Below are 21,678 nucleotides of genomic sequence, written 5' to 3'. Positions count from 1 at the left end.
CGCAATCAGTGCATGTCCCGCAATCAGTGCATGTCCCGCAATCAGTGCATGTCCTGCAATCAGTGCATGTCCCGCAATCAGTGCATGTCCCGCAATCAGTGCATGTCCCGCAATCAGTGCATGTCCCGCTATCAGTGCATGTCCCGCAATCAGTGCATGTCCCGCTATCAGTGCATGTCCCGCAATCAGTGCATGTCCCGCAATCAGTGCATGTCCCACTATCAGTGCATGTCCCACAATCAGTGCATGTCCCGCAATCAGTGCATGTCCCGCAATCAGTGCATGTCCCGCAATCAGTGCATGTTCCGCTATCAGTGCATGTCCCGCTATCAGTGCATGTCCCGCTATCAGTGCATGTCCCGCTATCAGTGCATGTCCCGCTATCAGTGCATGTCCCGCAATCAGTGCATGTCCCGCTATCAGTGCATGCGGACTCAGAAAAAAGGGCAGATGCACATTGCTCTCTCAGCGCGTGCACACTGTGGCATGAAGAGATCTATGAATGAGGCTGAGTGCGCATTGCGCTGCCGGCGTATGCACTGCATAGTGATGCATAAAATGTAAATGTATGTGTGCTGGATATCTCAGACCTTACAAGCCCGGTAACTGACTCCACAGAGGCACATTCATAGTGTAGGGTCCATTGAAGTAGAATGACTGCTTCAGGTATACAGTGCTTATCTATTCCCAGCCAAATTGAATATATGATGCATGCATTGTAGGAGAAATGAGACAGCTGACACACGGTTCAGATTTCCAAATCTCTTCTGGGATGGTCCAAACTATTTGGCCAAATGCTGAGCGAAGTGCCTCAATTTTTCATTTTTCATTGTAGTAATATAGCATTTCATGTTTTATCTGTATCTTTGTGCTAGCAGTGTGCTGCTGTATTCTCCTGCTTGTATCTATCTATCTATCTAGCTAGCTATCTATCTCTCGCATATCTACCTATCTAAATGATATCTATCTATATATCTCATATCTATCTATCTAGCTATCTCTCTCATATCTATCTATCTATCTCATATCTATCTATCTATCTCTCGCATATCTACCTATCTATCTGCCTATCTCATATCTATCTATCTAAATGATATCTATCTATCTCATATCTATCTATCTAGCTATCTCTCTCATATCTATCTATCTGTCTCATATCTATCTAGCTATCTATCTCATATCTATCTATCCATCTATCTGTCTGTCTCATGTCTATCTATATATCTATCTAGATCTTCCTCCACAAGGAAACAGCACCCAACACAAGGTCCAGGTGAAGTGCAAGCTACAGGGTCTTTATTGCATCAAGAGAGACAATGCGACGTTTCGGCTAACAAGCCTTTAAAGGCTTGTTAGACGAAACGTCGCATTGTCTCTCTTGATGCAATAAAGACCCTGTAGCTTGCACTTTACCTGGACCTTGTGTTGGGTGCTGTTTCCTTGTGGAGGAAGATCTATGTGGATTCAGTGTGGCACACTGGGGGTTACACTGCACCACACCTGAGCAGTCCTGTGCTGGAGTTCCCATAGTGATTACTATATATCTATCTATCTATCTCTCGCATATCTACCTATCTATCTGTCTATCTCCTATCTATCTCTCTCATATATATCTATCCATCTCATATCTATCTATCTAGCTCACATCTATCTCATATTTATCTATCTATCTCATATCTATCTATCTATCTATCTCATATCTATCTATCTATCTCTCGCATATCTACCTATCTATCTGTCTATCTCCTATCTATCTCTCTCATATATATCTATCCATCTCATATCTATCTATCTAGCTCACATCTATCTCATATCTATGTATCTATCTATCTCATATCTATCTATCTATCTATCTATCTATCTCATATCTATCTATCAGTCTATCTATCTCATATCCATCTGTTTATATCTAATATCTATCTATCTATCTCATATCTATCTATCTATCTCTCAATCTCATATCTACTATCCATCTATCTCATATATATATATATATATATATATATATATATATATATATATATATATATCCATCTCTCTATCTATCTCATGTCTATCTATTTCTCTCATATTTATCTATCTATCTATCTATCTATCTGTCTTATATCTATCTATCTATCTATCTATCTATCTGTCTGTCTGTCTGTCTGTCTATCTATCTATCTCATATCTATCTTTAAAAATAAAAAGTAGTGCAGCACTCCATAAGTTGAAAAAAGTAGTTGGTTTATTCCATCAAAAACAGTGTAACAAAGAGCAGCAGATGCTGCTCTTTGTTACAATGTTTTTGATGGAATAAACCCACTACTTTTTTCACCTTATTGAGTGCTGCACTACTTTTTATTTTTATGGAATTGGAAGGACTTATGCACTGTTCCTTTTTTAGTTGCTTGCACCCTGCTATTTGTACTTTTTTACATTGAGAGTGCTGTTGTGCCTTTACTTTTTGTATCTGTCTATCTATCTATCTATCTATCTATCTATCTACCTATCTATCTAATATCTATCTACTATATCTATCTATCTATCTCATATCTATCTAATCTATATATCTATCTATACATCTATCTGTCTCATATCTATCTATCTATCTCATATTTTTCTGTCCCATATCTATCTGTCTTCTATCTATCTATCTATCTATCTATCTATCTATCTCATATCTATCTCATATCTATCTATCTATCTATCTATCTGTCTGTCTGTCTGTCTGTCTGTCTGTCTGTCTGTCTATCTATCTATCTCATATCTATCTATCTATCTCTCTCATATATATTGTAACACTCACATTTCTAAAGACAGGAACTCTGGTGGATGTGGATCCGCTGTACCTGTGTGGCAGATAGTTAGTTAGTTAGTACAGTCGAAAAAAGACATATGTCCATCAAGTTCAACCAGGGAATTAAGGGGTAGGGGTGTGGCGCGATATTGGGGAAGGGTGGGATTTTATATTTCTTCATAAGCATTAATGTTATTTTGTTCCAGGAATGTATCTAATCCTGTTTTAAAGCTGTTAATTTTTCCTGCTGTGACCAGTTCCTGAGGTAGACTGTTCCATAAGTTCACAGTTCTCATGGTAAAGAAGGTGTGTCGCCCCTTGAGACTAAACTTTTTCTTCTCCAGACGGAGGGAGTGCCCCCTCGTCCTTTGGGGGGGTTTAACCTGGAACAGTTTTTCTCCATATTTTTTGTATGGGCCATTAATATACTTATATACGTTTATCATATCCCCCCTTAAACGTCTCTTCTCAAGACTAAACAATTGTAACTCCTTTAATCGCTCCTCATAGCTAAGATGTTCCATGCCCCATATTAGTTTAGTCGCGCGTCTCTGCACCCTTTCCAGCTCCACAGTGTCCCTTTTATGTTCAGGCGACCAAAACTGAACAGCATATTCCAGGTGAGGCCGTACCAATGCTTTATAAAGGGGGAGTATTATGTCCCTGTCCCTTGAGTCCATGTCTCTTTTGATACATGACAATATCCTGCCGGCTTTGGAAGCAGCAGCCTGACATTGCATGCTATTCTGTAGTCTGTGATCTACAAGTACACAAAGATCCTTCTCTACCAGTGACTCTGCCAGTTTAATCCCCCCTAAGACATATGACGCATGCAGGTTATTAGTACCCAGATGCATAACTTTACATTTATCCACATTGAACCTCATTTGCCAAGTGGATGCCCAGACACTTAGTCTATCCAAGTCATCTTGTAACTTATGCACATCCTCTATAGACTGTACCGTGCTACAAAGCTTGGTGTCATCTGCAAAGATAGAAACAGAGCTGAGATGACTCAGACCATACCAGGGAGGGGAGTCTAAGGTGCCGCTGGTTTTCACCAGAGCCCGCCACAAAGCGGGATGGACTTGCTGCGGCAGGAGGCACCCAGGTTGCTACCCCTGGCATGGCTTAACCACACAGGCGGTTGAGGAGATGCGAGGCAAAGGAGGGATAAGGCAGCTCGTAGTCAGGATAGCAGAAGGTCAGGGCAGGAGGCACAGTATCGTAGTCAGGATGTAGCAGGAGGTCAATAGGCAGGCGGCAGAGGAGCAAGGTCAAGTCACAGTGCAAAAGACCAGATACACGGCAAGGCAACTCTCAGGAATGCTTTCTCTCAGGCACAAGGCAACAAAGATCCGGCAGGGAATTGAGGAGGGTGGAGGAATTAACAATGAGCCACAGGTGGATTTCACTAATGAGCGCACTGGCTTTTTACATCCTAAAGCTCCATCGTGTGCGCGCCCTAGGGGACAGAGCGGGGAGCCGAAAGGCAGAGGCGGGGGCAGTAGAAGAACCAGGTGAGTAAGGGACTGGGGCTCGCATGCGGGCATGTCCCGCAATGCGAGTCCCAGCCCCGCCGGCAGCAGCAGGTAACTGGACCATGCGCTCATGGCCAGCGTGTGCGGCCGTAGGGCATAACGTAACAGTCAGAAAACTCCTGAGAAGGTCACGGTCCAGAATATTTCCTCAGGCTCCCCAGATCTCTCCTCAGGACCGTAACCCTCCCAGTCAACCCAAAAAAATTGTTTACCTCTCACCGTTTTTGTAGCAAGAATCTCTTTAACCTTGAAGACGTCAGAAGAGCCGGAGACAGGTGTGGGGACAAGATTCTTTTGAGAAAACCGGTTTATGACAAGAGGCTTGAGGAGAGAGACATGGAAGGAATTGGGAATATGCAACGTAGCAGGTAGACAGAATTTGTAGGAGACAGGGTTGATTTTTGTAGAATCTGGAAGGGACCAAGGTAGCGAGGACCGAGCTTGTAACAGGGGATCTTGAAGCAGATGTATTTGGATGAAAGCCACACCATGTCACCAGGAGAGAAGGACGGAGGAGGTCTACTACTTTTATCAGCTTGCGCCTTCATACGTGAAGAAGCCTGAGATATCGACTGTCGGGTCTGTTGCCAGATGGTGGAGAAGTCACGGACCATCTCAGCAACAGCAGGCACATCGGAGGAAACTGGGAGAGGAAGAGGAGAACGGAGATGGAGTCTGTAGAAAACAAAAAAGGGAGACGACCTGGTGGACTCGGAATCCTTATGATTATTAGAGAATTCAGCCCAGGGGAGAAGGTCGACCCAATCGTCTTGGCGAGCTGAAACAAAATGCCGAAGATAAGTCTCAAGGATTTTATTAACCCTCTCCACCTGACCGTTGGACTGAAGGTGGTAGGCCGAGGAGAAGTCCAGCTTGATGTCCAGACAGTTACAAAGTGCTCGCCAGAACTTAGAGACAAACTGCACACCACAATCCAAAATAATATACTGAGGAAGACCATGTAAACAAAACACATGCAGCAAGAAGTACTTTGCCAGCTGTGGAGCAGAAGGAAGACCTGGTAGAGGAATAAAATGAGCCATCTTGGAAAACCGATCTACAACGACCCAAATGACAAATCAGTAATGAAATCCATTGCAATATGGGACCAGGAAGTCTCCGGAATGGGTAAAGGCTGTAAGAGTCCTGCAGGTCTCTGTCGAGGGGTTTTGTCACGGGCACAGGGGTTCAAAAGATGAGCAGATTGAAGGTATAGAAGATTCTTATGGTCGGAGAAAATGCTGACCAGATGAGAAGAACCTTCCAATAAATGTTGCCATTCCTCCAAAGCTAGCTTGATAGCGAGGAGTTCATGATCTACAATGGAGTAATTCCTCTCGGCAGGAGAGAATGTCTTGGAGAATAGCCCACAAGTAACAGTCTTGCCCTTGGCATTTTTCTGAGTAAGAACGGCACCCACTCCAATAGATGAGGCATCAACCTCCAAAGCAAAGGGCCTCTCCGGATCAGGTCTTGTAAGCATGATGTAACGCCTGCGCTCCAGCCGGACTCGCCGATCGTGAACGCTCTCTGTCCCCACTGTCAGCAGGGCTGAGATTCGCATGGCGGGATGTCTATGCCATTGTGAAGTCCCATTGTCATTGCTTAGGTCTGTGTCTCAGCCACTTCACACCTGTCCCTTGTTCCCATCCTATCCTGTACCTGTGTTCCTGCCCTGTCCGTCTGACATCTTTCCACGTCTTGACTGTCACCTTCTGTGCCACGCTACCCCCTCCCCCCAGCTACCTATGTGGACGAGTCGTGCAAGGGGTAGCGACCTGGGTGCCATCTGCCACAACAACACCATCCCACTTTGCTGTGGGCTCTGGTGAAAACCAGCGGCACTTTAGACTCCGCTCCCTGGCACGGCTCATGTCTCCATCCACACAGGCCCAGGGGATCCACCATCTGTCGTGACCCCTAACAATAAGATCCATCCATGGATCCTGCTGGGGTGCCTTTGACAGATGTCTTGGATCTTCCCTCCGTCGTGGCCCAGCAGTCGCGGCAGTTAGCCCGTCAAGCACAACAACTGAACCAACTTGCAGCCATGATGCAACAGCTCCTTGCTTCGCAGCAGCAACAACAGCAGCAGCCACCAGTTCCCGAGCCTCCTCCTGTACCTGCAGCTTCTCCTGGGACCAAGCTTCGTTTGTCCTTGCCTTCTAAGTATGACGGAGACCCAAAGCTGTGTAGAGGCTTTGTGACAGTGTTTAATCCATCTTGAACTCATGGCGGATCTGTTCCAGATGAAGCGTGCTAAAGTGGCGTTTGTCTTCAGTCAACTGTCCAGAAAAGCCCTGGCCTGGGCTACTCCTCTCTGGGATCGTAGAGATCCGGTCTCCTTGAACCTATCAGCATTCCTTAAAGAATTCTGTAATGCTTTTGAAGAACCCGAGTGAGCCTCCTCTGCTGAGACGGCTCTACTGAACCTCTGCCAAGGTAACTCCCCCGTTGGCGACTACACAGCTCTGTTCTGCACTCTTGCCTCAGAACTTTCTTGGAACGATTAGTGGCTACCTTTAAAAAAGGACTTTCTCCTCGAATCAAGGATGCTCTCGCTGCACGAGATTCTCCAAATAACCTGAGCGAACTTATCCATTTGGCCACCTGTATTGATGTGCATTTTGCCGACAGGCAGGAAGAACTTCTTTTGGAAGGAGAACCTGCCCGAACACAGTGATTACCCCGACTGGCACCGTGTTCCAACAGCCACCTCTACTATCTACTTTGCCTAAAGGCTATGGAAGTGGACCGTTTTCGCTTAACGCAACAGAAAAGATCCCGTCGACGCAATTAGAATTTGTGCCTACATTGTGCCAGTGCGGAGCACTTTCTCAAAGACTGCTCTGTATGTCCTTCGTGTCCGGGAGAATGCTCTCATGTTGGTCAAGTTGGAGTGGCCTCCCTTGGTGTAAATAATTCCTCTCCTCGCTTGACCCCCCCGGTTTAAGTGTTCATCTCTGCCGGGACTTATTTCATTGCTTCTGCTATTCTGGACTCCGGTTCAGCTGGTAACTTCATTGGTGCCTCCCTGGTCCATAAATATCGTCTTCCAGTGTCTCGTCTTACCAAGCCCTTCCATATCTCTTCTGTAAATGGACAAAATCTGAACTGTATGGTTCAATTTCGCACGGAACCCCTCGACATGCATGTAGGAAATTTGCATAGGGAGAAAATTGTATTCTATGTACTAATACAGTGTACTTCAGATCTTCTTCTTGGTCTTCCTTGAGTAGTGATGAGCGGCATTGCCCATATTCGAATTTGTGATATTACACGAATATATAGATGAATATTCGTCTATATTCGCGAATTTCACGTATTTGTTATATTCCCATATTCACGTATTCGAGGAAGAAAACAGAGAGGGGGTGGGCAACTATACTATTGGTTGCTAGGGATGTTGTTGATAACCTCTGACAAGTGCATTTGCATCATGCTAATTGGCCCACAAATGAAAAGAAGGAATATGCGAATATTCACATATGCGAATATGCACACGTGCGAATATTCACATATGCAAATATGCGCACATGCGAATATTCACATATGCAAATTCACATATGCGGGAAAAAAGCGAATATTCGCAATTTCGAATATATAGCAAATCTATTTGCAATATTCACAAATTCGTGAATTTGCGATACTCGCGATAAAAATTTGAAATGCCAATATTCACGCCCAATACTAGTAGTGAGCCATCCTTCTTCCCTATAAAGAAGAAATCAGCTCCAGCAGGAGAAGAGGACTTATGGATAAATCCCTTTTGGAGATTCTCCTGGATATTTTGGTCTCAGGAACTGCTAGAGTTTATATCCTTCCACGAGGAAGAGTTGTACCAGACAGAAGAGCTATAGGGCAGTCGTAAGGACAATGTGGAGGCAGAGACTCAGCCTGTTTCTTGCAGAATACGTCAGAGAAATCTTGGTAAGGTGGAGGCAGACCAGGCAAAGGAGGAGGACGAGAAACAATTTTAGGCTGGACTGGACTGAGACAAAGATTTTGACAGAACTGTCCCCAGTGAATAATTTCTCAATTTTTCCAATATAGTTGCGGAGAGTGATGTCGGAGCCAAGGAAGGCCAAGAAGAAGCTCAGAAGTACAGTGAAGCAGTACATAGAATTCAATCTTTTCTTTATGCAATATACCCACTTGCATGATGAGAGGCTCAGTACGGAATAGCACCTTACAGACCAAATTTTGTCCATTAACAGAGGAGATGAACAAAGGCTTGGCAAGCCGAGTAACAGGAAGATGATATTTGTGGACGAAAGAAGCATCAATAAAGTCATCTGCAGATCCAGAATCCAAAAATGCTGAAGAGCTAAAGGAAGACTTGGCAGAAGCGAAGACTTGTACAGAAATGGTCAAGCGTGGAGAGGTGGTATTCACATCTAGGGACGCCTCTCCTACATGCCCTAGGCACAAGCATTTTCCCAGATACTGTGGACGAACAGAACAGTCTTTGAGGAAGTGCTCTGGGCTAGCACAATACAAACACAAATTCTCACTGTGTCGTCATGATCTCTCCTGTTTCATAAGACGAGAACGATCCAATGGCATAGCCTCTTCGGCAAGAGGCGCAGGAAACTGTAGAGGTGGACATTGAAACATGGGTGCCAGGCGAGGATATCTCGTGTTCGAGCAGGTTCCCTCTCTAAGCGCAGTTCTTCCTGCCTCTCAGCAAAATGCACATCAATATGTGTGGCCAGGTGGATAAGTTCAGTCAGAGAAGAAAGAGGATCACGTGCAGCCAGGGCATCTGGAGGGGCAAGCTGTGCATAACTAGCTTGCCCCCTGACTGGTGAGCAGTTAAGGGGTTAAGAAATATACAGGCAAGGTTTTTAGCCCCCTCCCCCGTCTGTAAAAACTTGTTGGTAACTATAGTGGTATGTCCCATGGGTGGGGGGAAGGAGTGCACCAATCAGTGGTGTAATAGTTTCCCGGGCTTTCAGGGGCCCTCCCCTGGGTATTTATAGCTGTGGTGCCTCCCTTCCCCCCTCAATCTGCCCAGGACCCGGAGTTTTGACTGCTGGCTGGTATGTGTCTTCCTTTTATTTGTGGCCCGGATGGAGCAGGAGGGTGAGGGCTGGCATGCTCCCTTATGGCTGAGCTGGCCTCCCCTCCTGTTGCACCCGAGGCGGGTTTGGGAGGCTGGCGGACCTCTCACAGTCCCGCTCTCCTACCCACTATGGCCCCTGTGAGCCCTGTCCCGCCCGTTCCTTTTGCCCTCTTCCCCGCCCGTGGCCAAAGCCCTCTCCCCTGCCTGTGCTTGTATCCCTCCCTATGGGCATGCTCCTTATGAGCATGCTCTGCTGTTTTTCTTGTCCCCCCTCCGTCTCTTTTTCCTCTTTGCGGTCCCCTCCGTCTCTCCCCCCCCCCCCCCCCGCTCTGGAGGCAGCGGCCCCTGGGGGGCTGCTGCTGTTTTAACTCCCTATGTGCAAATCGACGCTTATTAACGTCCATTTGCGCTCCTTCAGATATAATGCTATATACGTTATATCCGTGGGGTCCCGGTTGCTCTTAGCAACCAGGACCCATGCTATGCCGGACATCGCCGATCGGGCAGATGTCCGGCATTACATCTTTAGACGCGACGATCTAAGTTCATCGCCGCGTCTGAAGATGTACTTTCAAGCATCCCGGCTGCTCAGTCGGGCTGACCGGGACAATCGCGATCTAATCGCCTTGTCCCGATCAGCTGGGACACAGCAGGAGGGTTACTTACCTGCCTCCTGCGCGTCCGCTCGTTGATTGATTGCTCCAAGCCTGAAATTCAGGCTTAATCAATCGTTGATAGCACCGATCATTGCCATGTTAATACATGGCAAGTGATCAGTGTTAGGAGCAGTGCGTCAATAATAAAAGTTTGGTTTGCCCCCTTTTCCCCATCCAAAAAATAAATAAATAAATAAATAATACAAAATATATATATATATATGTGTGTAAATAAATGGAAAAAAAAATCGATAAATAAATAAATAAAAGTGTATGTATGTATATATAGGTATAACTAGAAATAAATAAATAAATAAATAAAAATATGCGTGCATGTCTGGGGTATAACAATATGTCGTCGTTTGAAGTGTTCCGTCTATGGCGTGCATGCAAATATAAATAAATGAATAATTCATATAAAATAATTTTAAATTAAAAGAAATAAATATAAAATTTCATTATACACATGATATACATAATAAATAATATTGGTAATTTAATACACATATGACATTTCTGTTTAGCATATTCGGTCAATTTTTCTACTATATGTATTAATAAACGGCGTTCACAAAAAAAAAAAATTTAATAAATAAATTTTTTAAAAAAACTATCCGAGAAAAGGGCAAGGGTACTGCGGGCTCTTTCGGATTACGGCGCAAATTATTTGAGCTCTCCTATCGTCCCCTCTCATTTACCCAGCTTCTCACTCCGCTCACGCTGGCACCTCTCCCCTTACCACCCCCCCCTCCTGCCCACTGCGTCTGCCCCCCCCCCCCATCACCTCTCCGCCTCGTGTTCCCAGATCTCCCCCCCCCCCCTTCTTCCTCCTGCCTCTCCAATGCCCCCCGTGGAGGGGTAGTGAGTGTGGTGGCGGAGTGCCCGTGACCCGGCGGTCTCCGACTTGCCTTGTCCCACACCTGCGGCGGTGGTGAAGTGATTCTTCCAGCTGTTGGCTTCTCTATCTTCTGGAATTGGTGGGTGTTCTGATGCGGGGCTTGGCCCCTTCCCCGGTTAGTGTGCTTATGGCTGCGTTCTGTGCAGTGTTCATCCTTTTGTTTCTGTGTGTATGTTGAGTTTGGTCTCTGGTTGGGAGTTGAGTACGTCTCTTCTTGGGTTCTGGCTGTAGGTCAGTGGTCTGAGCAGCCATCAGTTGAATGTGTATTGTGTGGTAGACCAGAGTTCTAATCCTGCTTTCCTCCTCTATTTCAGGGTGCTTTGGTAGGGTATCATAAAAAAATTAAAAAATAAATTTTTTCTGCGGTGAGTGCTCTTTTGGCCTTACGCTCTGGGTGGCCGGGTTTTGCGGACTTGGCTCCTGCGGCTTGTTCCTTTTCCTGATTCGGTGGGTGCCGCCCAGTTACGGTTTTGTTTCTTTTGGTTTTCTCCCCCTTTTGTTTGGTTTATATCTCCGTATTTTCTCAATCTCTGGTAGGCATGGGACTTCTGTATGTCGTTTTGGGTGCTTTAGCTGATGTGTTCGGTGGGTAGGTTTCGCTTGAGTCTCCGGGGGTAGGTTCGCTTGAGTCTCTGTTTGCCTTGCCTTGTGAGTTTTTCTGTTCGTGGTGGTATTCCGGAGGGCGATTCTCCTGTGCTCTGCGCTTGTGGGGGTGTGGTTTGTTGTTGCAAGGCTGACATGCAAATTGTGAAGCGTTCCATATTTGGTACTCGCTTCGGCAGCACATATGTTAAAATTGGAACAATACTGAGTAGATTAGCATGGGTTCCGCATGCCGCGTTGGCGTTGGTCTGCTGCTTTCCTGTGGTCGGGGTGTGATTGCGTTTTTCTCTGTTTTGGTTTCTTCGGGGCTCCCTAGGTGCCCTGGTTACGGTCCTTGCTGGTTTCCTGATTGTTCCACGTGGAATATGGTTCCGGGCGGAGTTTTTTCCACCAGGTTGTCTCTGGCCGCCGAGGGTGTGTGGTATCTGTGCCCCCGCATATGTGCCCCGGGTGCGCTAAGGGCTGACGTTTCAGCTGGTTGGGGTTTTTTCATGTGTCGTGCAGTGGACAGGCCTGCTTTCTGTCCCCCGTTGCAGCTCACGGGAAGCTCGCTCTGTTTCCGGATGTGGCCGGTTTGGTTGGTTGTTGGTGTGGTTTGGTTTCCCAGTGGTGCTGCTGGGTGGTTTAGCCCTGGGTCTTGGTAGTCAGTGGGTTTTTGCCATGCTTGGGTTTTGTTAGGGTTTTGTTTGGTTGGTTTTGTTTGGTTGTGGGACTTTGGGTGCTTGCTTCGGCAGCTCATGTTCTGGACTTGTAACGATACTGTGTGGGTTGGCTTGGCCCCTGCGCTTGGTAGCGCACTAATTTGGTGTTACTTTTCTTCTTTTCTGGGGTGCTTTGAGTGATCGTGGCGTGTTGTCGGTCTGACATTCGGGGAGTTGTCACTGATATTACTCTTGCGTATTTCTTCTTGTGTTCGGCTTGTTGTGCCTAGTGCTTCGCTGTTTGGAGTTACTATTTATTTTGGGGCTGTGCTCCCTGGGGTCGGTATTGGGTGTTGACGCTTTGTCTCGTTTTTCTCTGGCAGTGGTTCCGGAGGTTGCTCCCTTGAGTGGAGTCGGAAGGTTTGCCTGTGTGGCTGGCCCGTGGGTCATCGTGGAGTTTGGTGTGTATTTCTTGGTCCGCTTTGGTGGCTCCTGCGACTTGGTCACACTCACGGTAAGGCGTTTGTGAGTGGTTGGTGGTGTGGTGGCCGGGATGTCTACAGTGGAGGGGGGTCCCGGAGGTTCCAAATGTGTCTGTGGATAGGGGATTTGTTTTTCGTACCTGGAATGCCCTTTGTAGTAACCTTCTGGGCTCTGATGTTTATTCCTATTTCGTTTTCATATGATGTGATGACGGAAGTTGACTGCTGTGTCACCTCTCCAAGGAGGTTCGAGATTTGGGCTGTGTTCTCTGTGCATCCAAATAACATTCTTAGTACATGACGCCGGGTATCTTCACCTGTTCATGTGAATCACCTTCTATTAAAAAAAAAGGAGAAAGGAGGTGGGTGGCTTTCCCATTGTGCTGCAAACCAGTGGGGTGCGGTTGGCGCATGGCGGGGGGTAATTTTTTCTTTTCTACTTTGTGGTTGGTGGGATGTTGGTGCGTACCTAGGGGCTGGGCCCGCGAGTGGGTGGCCTTGCTGTCGGCGACCGGTTTTTCCTATCATTTTTGGGTCACTTGGTGGCAGCTGCGGGTCGGATTTTTGGTTGTCGCTTTTGCGTCGTTTTGCTCATCCGAGGTTTGCGCTGGCTTTTTTCGGGGCTATGTGGATGGGGCACTTCCTTTCTCCTCATCTGGGACTGGGGTGTCTGTTTTTTGGGTGCCTATTTTGTGCAATTTGCGACACAGTAATAAAAAAAAAAATAATAATTATAAAAATTAAAGGCCCCCTTTTTTGTCCGAGACTGCTTCGGCGATCCAGGTAGCGCAGCTTGTGCTGCATGGGGGTCAACGAATGACTGTTTTTTCGGGTTGTCGTCCTATTGCTTGACGGGGCGGCTGTGGGGCGCCCCCCCCTTTTTTCTTTTTTGCTCCACGCCCCCGATTATTCAGTTTCGAGTTTTTTGTCTGTTTTGGGTTTTGCTTTTCTTTGATAGGATGGGGTGTTGTGAGTTTGAGATTCGCCCTCTTTTGTATCGGGGCCGGCGGAGATGGCTTGGTTTCCGGAGAGGGTAGCGCAGCGCGTGGGGCGCTGGCGATCTTCATGTTGCGTTGCTATTTTCGCCCAGTTTGATGTTTCCCATATGTGTTATGTTTTGCGAGTTGTTTTCCGCAAGGTGGTGCGAGTGCTGCGGCTCTCTTCGATGTATGGGTGAGTCTGAGAGATGTGTTCGCACAAGAGTTATTATAAAAAAAAAAAAAAAAAAAAAAAGATTAATAAATAAAATGAATGAATACAAATTTATATAAGAAATAGGTCCTGGCGGCAGGTACCTCAGATTTCCTGGAGAGGAAATGTGTTGAGCGGATTTCCTGGAGAGGAAATGTGTTGAGCGGATTTCCTGGAGAGGAAATGTGTTGAGCGGATTTCTTGGAGAGGAAATGTGTTGGGCGGATTTCCTGGAGAGGAAATGTGTTGAGCGGATTTCCTGGAAAGGAAATGTGTTGGGCGGATTTCCTGGAGAGGAAATGTGTTGTGTGTGTCCGGGGGGCTGAGGTGGCCCCAGGTGTTGGCTATCCAGTATCTCTTGGGTGGGGGTCGGAGCCCAGTGTAGGGCTAACTGGTCTCCTCCATGGCGGTAAGAAGACGGTGAAAGCGGGGTCAACCCGGGGTAGACCTCCACACAGGACAGTGTGGCAGCACCTCTCGGGTTGGCAAGAAGCCAATCGGTGTCTTTGTTACAGTTAAATTGTTATTTATATAAGTAATTTTATAAATATAGCTGTGGCCGATCCCCACCCATAAAAAGTTGAATTGTTGTTGTGTCAGTTATTATTTAATTAATTATTGTAATAAGGGGGAGGGGTAGTTATAGCCTGCTAGGAGCTAATTGGGTCTCAACAGTCTGGAGGGGCAAGCTGTGCATAACTAGCTTGCCCCCTGACTGGTGAGCAGTTAAGGGGTTAAGAAATATACAGGCAAGGTTTTTAGCCCCCTCCCCCGTCTGTAAAAACTTGTTGGTAACTATAGTGGTATGTCCCATGGGTGGGGGGAAGGAGTGCACCAATCAGTGGTGTAATAGTTTCCCGGGCTTTCAGGGGCCCTCCCCTGGGTATTTATAGCTGTGGTGCCTCCCTTCCCCCCTCAATCTGCCCAGGACCCGGAGTTTTGCCCTCCCTCCCTCCCTTTTTGTATCTCTGTTTATTGTAAGTCACAGCTTGGCGGTAAGAAGACGGTGAAAGCGGGGTCAACCCGGGGTAGACCTCCACACAGGACAGTGTGGCAGCACCTCTCGGGTTGGCAAGAAGCCAATCGGTGTCTTTGTTACAGTTAAATTGTTATTTATATAAGTAATTTTATAAATAAAGCTGTGGCCGATCCCCACCCATAAAAAGTTGAATTGTTGTTGTGTCAGTTATTATTTAATTAATTATTGTAATAAGGGGGAGGGGTAGTTATAGCCTGCTAGGAGCTAATTGGGTGTCAACAGTCTTTAATCCTGCTTGACAGTCCTTTTTTGAATGTGGCACACAAGGCCTCATCATTCCATGCAAGTTCTGAGGCTAGAGTGCAGAATTGAACCGCGTAGTCACCAACGGAAGATTTCACTTGACAGAGGTTCAGCAAAGCCGTCTCAGCAGAAGAGGCACCTGCGGGTTCCTCAAATACATAGCGAAATTCTGCAAGAAAAGCCATCAAGGTGGAAGCTATGGGATCACCGTGGTCCCAAAGGGATGTAGCCCAGGCCAGGGCTTTTCTGGACAGTAGGCTAATAACAAAGGCCACTTTAGCAAGTTCCGTCGGAAACAGTTCAGACATGAGCTCCAAATGCATGGAGCACTGTGTAACGAAGCCTGTGCATAACTTGGAATCTCCGTCATATTTAGAGGGTAATGGTAGACATAGCTGGGAGCCAGAAGAAGTTGGGTAAGTTGCTGCGCCTGTCGCGCCAATTGCAGAGACTGACGTACCACAATGGAGGGAAGATCCGCAACTTCACTTCAGGCGGGGGTACCCCAGCAGGATCCATGGCCGGATCCTACTGTAAGACTCATGTTTCTGAAAACAGGAACTCCGGCGGATGTGGATCCGCTGGACCTGTATGGCAGATGACTCAGACCGAACCAGAGCCAGCCGCAAAGCGGGATGGACTTGCTATGGCAGGCGGCACCCAGGTCGCTACCCCTGGCATGGCTCGACCACACAGGCGGCTGAGGAGATGCGAGGCACAGGATGAATAAGGCAGCTCATAGTCAGGATAGCAGAAGGTCAGGGCAGGCGGCACAGTAGCGTAGTCAAGACGTAGCAAGAGTTAAGTAGGCAGGCGGCAGAGGCAGGCAAGATCAAGTCACAGAGCAAAGGATCAGATACACGGCAAGGCAACAAAGATCCGGCAGGGAAGTGAGGAGGGTGGAGGAATTTATCAATGCTCCACAGGTGAATTACACTAATGAGCGCACTGGCCCTTTAAAGGACATCTGCAGTGCTGGGCCTCATTTAATAGGTCTTTGAAAGACCTTTCCAACGATGTCTCCCCTGTCAAAATTGGCCCAGCCATTCTCCTGTTATTAGCACACGAATTATTGAGGAGAAGTGAAAGTAAAACTACATCTCCCATCATGCTTTGTGCTTACTTCCTGTAAGCTGCTGCCCTTCCCCTGTTCTATCCCCCGAGCAAATTATTATATTGTAACACCCACATCTCCCTCCCCTATGCATATACCCTCTCCTTCTGCTTATCTCCCCCTCCCCACACAGGCTCCTGTCCAGTGATGAAGCAGCTGCCTCCGTGCTCATGTTAGATCCTAACTATATAGACAGACAGTCTGCATAGCTAGAATCAGCAATGTCGGCACTGGAGAGTGGATAGTGAAAGTAAAAATGGTAAAAAATATAATTGTTTGTCTACAAAACTGTCCTGATAGGGGTCCCTCCATCTTTTTGACAACTCCAACTCCAAGTATGCCCAGTTATTTTTTATGCTGTTCGGGCATGCTGGGAATTCCAGTGGTGCCTCCAACTGTTGCAAGACTACAAATCCCAGCATGCCCTGTCAGCTTTCTGCTGTATGTGCATGCTTGGAGTTGCAGAGGTGACTCCAGCTGTTGCAAGACTACACATCCCAGAATGCTCTGACAGCTTTCTGCTGTACTTGCATGCTTGGAGTTGCATTTGTGCCTCCAGAGCTGAGTGCGTGATCGAGTGTATACAGCAGAGCAGAGACTCTGCTGTATACACTGGATCACACACTTGGCTCTGCTGTATACACACGATCACACACTCGGCTCTGCTGTATGCACCCGATCACACATTCGGCGCTGCTATATACACACAATCACACACTCGGCTCTGCTGTATACACACAATCACACACTCGGCTCTGCTGTATACACACAATCACACTCGGCTCTCCTGTATACACTCAATCACAAGTAGTCTCCTGGGAGTTGTAGTTCACCAACACCTCTATTGTATCTCAGTAGTCTCCTGGAAGTTGTAGTTCACTAACACTTCTATTGTATCTCAGTAGTCTCCTGGGATTTGTAGTTCACCAACACCTCTATTGCATCTCTGTAGTTTCCTGGGGGTTGTAGTTCACCAATACCTATATTGTATCTCTGTAGTCTCCTGGGAGTTGTAGTTCACCAACTCCTCTATTGTATCAGTAGTCTCCTGGGGGTTGTAGTTCACCAACACCTCTATTGTATCTCTGTAGTCTCCTGGGAGTTGTAGTTCACCAACTTCTCTATTGTATCAGTAGTCTCCTGGGGGTTGTAGTTCACCAACACCTCTATTGTATCTCTGTAGTCTCCTGGGAGTTGTAGTACACCAACACCTATATTGTATCTCTGTAGTCTCCTGGGAGTTGTAGTTCACCAACACCTCTATTGTATCAGTAGTCTCCTGGGGGTTGTAGCTCACCAACACCTATATTGTATATCAGTAGTCTCCTGGGGGTTGTAGTTTACCAACACCTCTATTGTATCAGTAGTCTCCTGGGAGTTGTAGTTCATCAACACCTCTATTGTATCTCTGTAGTCTCCTGGGAGTTGTAGTTCATCAACACCTCTATTGTATCTCTGTAGTCTCCTGGGAGTTGTAGTTCATCAACACCTCTATTGTATCTCTGTAGTCTCCTGGGAGTTGTAGTTCACCAACACCTATATTGTATGTCTGTAGTCTCCTGGGAGTTGTAGTTCATACACCAGTGTTTCCCAACCAGGGTGCCTCCAGATGTTGCGAAACTACTACTCCCAGCATTCCCTGGTTGGGAAACACTGGCATAAACACACACATAACAGGGACTACAACTCCCAGCATGTGTCATTCAGTAGTCCCCCCCCCCCCTCTCACACACAGAATCATCTCCAGTATGATATTTATTCCCTGTAGTCTATACACCACCAGCCCGTGCAGTGTAATATGTCTCCTTCACACACACGTCCTCCCCTCCCTGCTCTGTGGTTTGCTCTGTGTTTTCCCCCGTAAAAACTTGAATCCTCCCGGTGATAAGTGAGGTCCTGTGTAGACAGAGCAGGGGAGGGGGGAGGAGCTGGGGACGTCCTCATTCTCCCCCTGCTTGAATCTTACAGATAGGGGCGTTTCTGAGGATGAGCCTATGGCTGCCTCAGAAAGCACCCGCTCATGCATATGCATAAGCAGGGAGGACCTGACAGAGGCTAGGGGGGGAGCACAAACACTGCTGGGAGGAAGAGATCTCCGTCCCCAAGATGGCGGCTGCAATGTAATGAATAGGGGACGGACGCAGGACTACTGGGCTATGCTGGCAACTCTAATATCTCAGAAACAGCTGCATATAGGTAAATAGAACTAATTGACTGAATTTTATAACTTTTGTTTGGGGAACATCTGGGCAGGGATTTTTGACCACTACAGTTGTCCTTTAAATCTTAAAGCTCCGGCGCGTGCGTGCCCTAGGGGACGGGGACACATGTGCCAGAGCAGAGAGGCAGAGGCGGGGGCAGGAGAAGGACCAGGTGAGTGACGCATGCAGGCACTTCCCGCGATGTGAGTCCCAGCTCTGCCGGCAGCAGCAGGTAACGGGACCATGTGCTCACGGTCAGCGTGTGCGGCTGGGGCGCATACCGTAACATCTATCTATCTGTCTATCTCATATCTATCGATCTCATATCTATCTATCTATCTATCTCATATCTATCTATCTATCTCTCATATCTATCTCTCATATCTATCTATCTATCTATCTATCTATCTCTCATATCTATCTATCTCTCATATCTATCTATCTATCTCATATCTATCTATCTCTCATATCTATCTATCTATCTATCTATCTATATAAATGAAATAGCAGAAGATAGCTGCAACACTCCCAAAAAAAAGTGAAAAAATAAGGTGGCTTTATTCCATGTTACAAATACAAGAGCAATGTTTCGGCTGTCTGTGCAGCCTTTTTCAAGCATCTATCTATCTGTCTATCTCATTTCTATCTATCTATCTATCTATCTATCTATCGACAGGAGAATACAGCAGCACACTGTTAGCACAAAGATACAGATAAAACATTTGCTCACCATTTGGCCAAATAGTTTGGACCATCCCACCATGATAAGGTGACCTCATTGGGAAGGACCCTACACTGTGAATGTGCCTCTGTGCAATCAGTTAGCAGGCAAAATGGGTGAGGTGCAGGAGCCAACATGGAGGTAGCCACTCCCCATATGTATAACACAAACAAGGATAAGTTGGCCACCACATACTGATACCAAACTACTGCATGGACCCGGCATACAGGTGCACGCTGTGCTCTCCATGTTGGCTCCTGTATCTATCTATATATCTGTCTGTCTCATATCTATCTATCTATCTATCTATCTAGCTCATATCTATCTATCTATCTATCTAGCTCATATCTATCTATATACCTATCTATCTCATATCTATTTATCTATCTATCAACATCTGTTAATCAACTTTGTTTTCCACAATAGGCAGCAGGATGTGGCTGTGATTAAAGTTCCCATAGGAAATGTTACCCCCCTACCCATGGGAAAGTCTTATGATTATACAGCAATAAATCACTCTTCAAAATTGCACAATATAACTGGGAGAATTCCTGTTGTTTCTTATGCTCTAATTTTGCGTTACACAGGGAGGTTATTGGCCAAACAGGACCGGCGATCATTGGTAAAAAAAAAATCATTGGTCATAGTCCGCTCATCTCACCATGTAACAGGATACGTGTGACCGATGACTCAAAGAATACAGTAATTGATCGTTCAGGTTCCCAGTGGTCCAGCCTTGTAAAGGCTCTGTATACAAGCACCTATGATCTATGAGATCCAGATTTGGTGGGTAATTTCCGCAGAGGATTTTGCTTCAGTTTAATTCGGAAAGTTCCAGGTGTGTTGTTTTTTAGAGTGGCAGTAAATGTCACTCTGTGCATTGCAAGTTGTGAAATCTGCTGAGAAAATCTTTTAGGCTGCTTTCACACTATAAAATTCATCCGTAATTAACGTCCGTCATAAAAATGTTGAAAATAGGCCATTAAACGGGCGTTAGAAAATCCCATTATAGTCTATGGGATTTTTCTAATAGCCATTTTTACCCGTTATTGCCTGTTATTAATAACGGCCGTTATTGCATGCACTATTTCTTCCGTTCATTCGCTGTCACAAAATAATGTCCGTTATTAATAACAGGCGATAATGGGTTAAAACGGCTATTATAAAAATCCCATAGACTATAATGGGATTTTCTAACGGCCGTTTAACAGCTGATTTTCAAGATTTTTATGATGGACGTTCATTACGGAGGAATTTTTATAGTGTGAAAGCAGCCTTACTCATCTGCAACCAAATTGACAGGCTTAAATGGGCACTGTCATTAACTTTTTTTTTTTTATATGTTGTTGTACTGATGAACTAAAACATATTTCTAATATACTTTAATATATATATATATATATATATATATATATATATATATATATATTATTTTTTTTTTTTATTAAAACACTTTATTTTTATTTTGAAATCCAGCCACTAGGGGTCTCCCTCCTAGTGGCCCGATGCAGCCTGCTGTGACATCACAGATGAATTCGGACCGATGCCAGCCGGGCATTGGTCCGAATTCAGTCAGGCTGCGCTCTCTTTCCCTGCCTGTCAATCAGACAGGAGGGAGCGAGCGCATTGAACAAAGAGGATGCGCGCAGGCTCCCTGACCCCGCGCGCCGGCCCTGGCTCCCGGAGTAAGGTGAACTTTATGCGGACTGTCCTGCACTAGTCTTTTTCGGGCAGGGGGGGTGGTCTGGAGGTGATGGAGTTGCAGAGTTTAGGGGAGCGGAATGTATTTTTTGGGAGGGCGGAGGGAGGGGGGTGGGAGTAGTTGCGTGGCGGGGTCTGGGAGTGATGGAATTGCGGAGTTTGGGGGAGCAGAATGTCTTTTTCGGGCAGGTGGAGGGAGGGAGGTGGGGGGTGTTGCACGGCAGGGTCTGGGGGTGATGGAGTTGCGGAGTTTGGGGGAGTGGAATGTCTTTTTAGGGCGAGCGGAGGGAGGAGAGTGGGGGGTGTTGCGCGGCGGGGTCTGGGGGAGCGGGATGTGTGGCAGCTGCAGCTGAGACTGTTTTCACCACAGGGTGCCTCCAGTTGTTTCTCCACTACAACTCCCAGCATGCCCTGACAGCCAATAGATGTCAGGGCAAGCTGGGAGTTGTAGTGGTGAAACAGCTGGAGGCACCCTGTATAGTTGAACTAAGGTCAGATGTCGGACCCCCCAGCAGGCATCAGTGACGTCACGCCTGCTGGGGAAGTCTGCCTGGTAGTGAGAACACTACCAGGCAGACAAAAAACATTTTTAATATAGTAAAAAAAAAATGTAAAGGCAGGGAGGGGGTTAGGGATAGATGGGCAATAGGCAGGGACAGAAAGAAAAAAAAAGGGATGGTGGGAGCTACACTTTAAAGGGGAACTCCAGGAGATTTTGTAAGAGACACTGGGGGAGATTTATCAAAACCTGTCCAGAGGAAAAGTTGCTGAGTTGCTCATAGCAACCAATCAGATCACTTCTT

General features: G+C 46.4%; 1 protein-coding gene across 1 annotated transcript in view; it reads right to left on the bottom strand.

The window, feature by feature from the left end:
• Positions 1-21,678, bottom strand: part of XIRP2 (xin actin binding repeat containing 2) — a 468,169-nt gene that overhangs the window by 262,386 nt on the left and 184,105 nt on the right. The gene's annotated exons all lie outside the window — the stretch shown is intronic.

This window comes from Hyla sarda, chromosome 8, assembly GCF_029499605.1.
Source record: "Hyla sarda isolate aHylSar1 chromosome 8, aHylSar1.hap1, whole genome shotgun sequence".
NCBI classification, from domain to species: Eukaryota; Metazoa; Chordata; class Amphibia; order Anura; family Hylidae; genus Hyla; species Hyla sarda.
Note: the sequence above shows the minus strand (reverse complement) of the source record. Positions and strands in the feature narration are given on the sequence as shown.